General features: G+C 37.2%; 1 non-coding gene across 1 annotated transcript; it reads left to right on the top strand.

Annotated features, from left to right (window-relative positions):
* The first annotated feature begins 434 nt into the window (after nucleotides 1-434).
* LOC121978931 lies at nucleotides 435-540 on the top strand. Its single transcript, XR_006111253.1, has one exon. It is a non-coding gene; the product is annotated as a small nucleolar RNA R71 (small nucleolar RNA).
* Nucleotides 541-5,298: the final 4,758 nt, after the last annotated feature.

The raw sequence follows: 5,298 nt of genomic DNA, 5'->3' as shown, positions 1-5,298 counted from the left end.
TTTGATTGTAACTCATGATTGCATCACATTGTTCCAGTTGATTGATTTGTGCAGTGATAGTTCCCAATGGACATGAGTCATTTGAGTGCTCTGAACTCCCACATACTTCACAAGATGTACTAATAGCATTGACCATATTAGCACTAGTCCCCATATTCTCAAATTTCTTTGTAAGAGCGTCCAATTTTGCAGACAAAAGAGTGACTACATCTACATCAAACTTCCCTGATGCTTTAATTGTTGGGTTTATAGAAGAATAGCCACCACTTCTTTCATTTGCCCATTGATGATGATTTTGTGCTACACTGTCAATAATTTCTTCAGCTTCATCTAAACTTTTATTCATAAGTGCCCCTCCAGCAGCTGAATCAAGGGACACTTTGGTATGATAGTTGATACCATTATAAAAAGTGTGCAACACTAACCATCTTTCCAACCCATGATGTGGGCATTGTCTGAGCATACTATTATATCTATCCCATGCTTCAAAAAGAGATTCTGAGTCAATTTGCTTGAAGCTTGCAATTAAATTCCTCATATGAGCTGTTTTGCTTGGTGGATAGAATTTATCAAGAAACTGTTGCTCACACTGCTCCCAAGTGGTGATACTATTAGGGGCCAAAGAATTCAGCCATTGCTTTGCCCTATCTCTTAAAGAAAACCCAAATAATAATAATCTAACTGCTTCTGAAGGAACTCCATTCATTTTCATGGTACCACATATTTCATAAAAGACCTCTAAGTGTTGATTGGGGTCTTCATGAGGTCCTTGATAAGCGAGTCTGTCACACTCGTAAATCAAATTAATTCATTTCTAATCTATCGAACCCCTTAACCTACACTAAGGTAGTATAGTAGAGGACCGGGTCGTCTCTCACGTGGAAACAATGATAGGACGTTTGTTTTCAGACAAGATTGAACCAAGGGGTTTGTTTGGGGGTTTTGTTCTCTAAACCTAATGCAATAATTGAAATCCTAACTAACCAGCAAAGATGAACCTATAGCGCAGTGTCACTCTACGCTACAAGCTACACCTTCTACAGGCATAACAAACAAGCATAACAGATAGTAAAACAAGCATAACTAAAACTAACCTACAATTCTATCTAACCATTGAAGAACATACTTACATCGCATTGTCACACTACGACACAAGCATAATCATCAACAGAACTAACATGAAAACATAACAAAGAACACAAACAAGCATAAATGAAGCAACAAGACAGTAATTAAGTAAATTCAACAGAATTAACGAAACAAAGCAAGTAAATCCTAATTAACCAATCCACTTCTCCACAGTCAAACACGCACAAAGTACTATGTCTGTCACTACAGAATCACCGAGGAAGAAGACCGCTGTCACTCAGAAATCTCCTGAATCTGGTGGACGGTTGACGTTACTGGTCGGAATTGCAATCAACGGCGGTGGAAGCGCGAAATCCTCGAAGAAACCTCTCCTTGGACAGCTGCTGCTGGATGCGAAGAAAATCTGCCCAAAATCCGTAAACCTAGATCTGCCCTCTTCACCGTGTCGGGCAGGGAAGGTTGTGTGTTGCTGGACCTTGGAAGAACTCCGCTGGACATTCTCCGGCGAAGTGGGAAATGGGGTTGCTGGAATCTCCGATGTCTCTACTGCCTTCTTCACCGTGTCGGGCAGGGTAGGTCAGAGCTCCGGCTAGTGGTGAGGGGAATGGAGTGAATCGGAGAAGAACCAAGTACTCGCTGCCCCGTCGAAGCGCCGCTGCCTTCTTCACCGTGTCCGGCAAGGAACTTGACTGGATGCGAGGGGAATGAATAACTGCGCTAGAGAAACCTCTCCGGCGAAGTCCTGCGGTCGTCGCCTCTGCAGATCCGCCGGAAATGCCGCCGTCTTCTTTGTCGCCTTCGATCGGGAGGAGAAGGAAAGGGGTGTCGGGCTCGGAAGAAGAAGAATGGAAAGGGGAGAAATGGATATGGGGAGCCGGCCGGCGGCAAGGAAGGAAAGAGAAGAAGCCGCCGGCCGGAGAGAAGAAGAAGAGGCGCTGGTGTGTTGGAGAGGAAAACGCGAGAAGCCCTAGCCGCGTGGAGAAGAAATCGCGAGAGAGAGCGTCTTGTTCTGTTCGCGTGAGGTGAAGAAAAGAGGGGTTTCTTAACGGGTTCGGATCCGGGTTGGATTAAGGAAATGGTATCCAATGGAGCTTAGATCCGATCCGTTAATGGTAGAGTTCAAATTGGGCTTTTATAATTGGGCTTTGGATAAGACTTAGAAGTGTAGGCTTTAGGAATGGGTTTGAGAATTGGGTTGAGTTTTGAATTGGAGCTTGACTTCTTTGGATGAAGAAGATCTCGATCAATGGTCCAGATCTCTTCAAATGAGGATGAAGGGCTGGATCACTTGATCTGATCGAAGGGGCAGGATCTCACTGGATCTTGATCGACGGTCCACATTAATTCAGCTTGATCTTCCTCATTTGACCTCCAAATTAGTCCAAATTCGATCCGGCTCGACCCTAATCCATGCCTCTTTGAATTTCCTACAAAACCAAAATAAAAACATGCGATTAAATTCCATATTGTAGGAAATTTACATTTAAGTCCAAAATAAATCCTACTCACAAAATATAATATAAACACAAAAATAAGCATATGAGAAGGTAAAAACGCTAAGTATAAGAGCCAAAATAATACACAAAAATACCCATTATCAACTCCCCCACACTTATTCTTGCTCGTCTCGAGCATGTAAATAAAACAAGAAAATAACTAAGATGCATTCCCTAGCAATTCTCAACCATATATAGAAAATAGTGAAAGAAAGTTACCTAGGATTGTCCAATTCAAATGACCAAAGCAATCATGGATTCAATTCATACATCGATTAACAAACATGATAACTTCAATCCACAACCAATAAACTAAAAATGATAATAAAATAACCTCACAAGGAAAGTAATGGTTGCTCTCCTCTCATATACATGCAATAGTGGAGCTCACTCAAGCTACCCATGATAAATGCACTACCATATGCTTGCTTTGCTTCTAATCTCCACCACTATATACACAAGAGTGCACAATAAAATAATGAAGGCATTATTGAAATGTAAGGGAAATATAATCAAAGCAAATGATAGTGGTAAGAAAAGAAATGAAGAAGATAAATCAAGATAATGGTGGAAGACATGGATATATTGGAATGTTACATAGATGAGTACAAGAAAACAATGCCCAAAAAGATATCTCATCCAAACTTCCAAGCTAGCTTTCCACAACTCAATAAAAATATGAACAATCTCTATGATAGCTTTTCAATAAACATCTACTCATGATTTACAATAAAATCCAAATTTTGCTACCATAAAGATTGTTACTCACAAAAAATTCTATCACCTTTCACCAATATAATAAAAATGTGAACAACTCCTACTCTAGCATTTCAATAAAAATCCACTCATGATATATAATAGAATCCAAATGTTGCTAAAGTAAAAATTGTCACTCACAAAAATTCTACCACAAATGAATAAAAATGACACAATATGTCAAAATATTTTCCATAAATCCAATAAGCATGTAGACAACCTCTACTATAGCTTTCCATAACTCAATAAAAATATGAACAATCTCTATGATAGCTTTTCAATAAACATCTACTCATGATTTACAATAAAATCCAAATTTTGCTACCATAAAGATTGTTATTCACAAAAAATTCTATCACCTTTCACCAATATAATAAAAATGTGAACAACTCCTACTCTAGCATTTCAATAAAAATCCACTCATGATATATAATAGAATCCAAATGTTGCTAAAGTAAAAATTGTCACTCACAGAAATTCTACCACAAATGAATAAAAATGACACAATATGTCAAAATATTTTCCATAAATCCAATAAGCATGTAGACAACCTCTACTATAGCTTTTCAATAAAAATATCACTCATGATAGACATAAAATCTATATGTTGCTATAATAAAGATTGTCTATCTAAAAAGCTCTACCACATACAAATACAAAAGGGCACAACATGTTAAAGCTCTTTTTTTTTTCAATTTTATTTTTCTTTTCACTTTTTTTTTTTTTTTCATTTTTTTGTTTTTTTCCTTCTTTTTTTTTTCTGATTTGTTTTTCTTTTTTTTTTTTCACTTTTTTTTTCAACATGTTATGCAACATTATACAACATCATCAATAGCTCAATAAAAAAATACAAAGCATGGTTTACCTATGGTGATCAAGCATGGTTCACCTATGCTTCTCCTAAATTCCACTAAGCTATTTCTCTCCCCCACACTTAAACTTTTGACCGTCTCGGACAAAATACTCATCATGTACATCCAAAAAAATATCCACATCCATGAGAAGAAAGCAAAAGAGGGAAATAAATGGAAGAGAGAAAAGAATGAAATGATGGATGATATGGATTTTATTCAAGAAACATGTGATAACAAAAGAAATGAATACAAGAAAGTGAGATAGATAGCCTTCATAAAAATCATGCAAACCTACGATAATATGGTCTCGAAAGAATTAAGCAAGTTCTAGAATAGCATTAACCACAAGTGCATCACACATCAATAGGAATAATAGGCTCAAAAGTATCCTCACTAGGTATATCAAAAATTATCATCTCAATCTATCAACATGAAATCCATTATCAAGTTGTAATCACATGCAATCCAAGAATCCAATCATGACAATAAATCATCAAATTCAACAATCAAATTTAACTAACTTTCACAATTTCTAAAACGATAAAAAGAATGCATAGGAAATTTATTATGAAAACACGACTAGACAAACTAAAAATAAACTATCAAGCAGCAAACAAAGCAAAGACATATATACAAGCATAAAAGAAAAGTAAAGTGAGATGGAACCAACTCCCTTGAATTTCTGGTGGTCGGAGTCGATTCAGTTCCAGAAGGTATTCTGGAAGTGGAATGAATGTAGGTGAAGTGAAGACCGCTCCCTCCACCTTTGACTCCTCAAAAATTTTCTCCGGTGGCCGAAGACGGTTCAGTTGGAGTGTCCACTCCAGAAGCTTCATTATTGCATATAGTGTTAGGGCTTTCCTCAAATGGTAGCATGTATCCTTGAATGATTTACTGCAAATGAAATATCTAAAAAATTCCTGCACGCTAAAAAGAAAAGGATGCAATTCCTGCACGCATGCTGTGTGAGATGTATCAGAAACAATATCAATATAAACAGAGCATGAATCAAAAGACATGTCATATCCACTACAATCAAAATGAACTACCTCCATGGTATTTCCTATAAATTCAGAAGAAATATCATCCTTACCATCCTGAAA

Source organism: Zingiber officinale, chromosome 4B (assembly GCF_018446385.1).
Source record: "Zingiber officinale cultivar Zhangliang chromosome 4B, Zo_v1.1, whole genome shotgun sequence".
NCBI lineage: Eukaryota > Viridiplantae > Streptophyta > Magnoliopsida > Zingiberales > Zingiberaceae > Zingiber > Zingiber officinale.
This window is presented reverse-complemented; position numbering and strand designations above follow the sequence as displayed.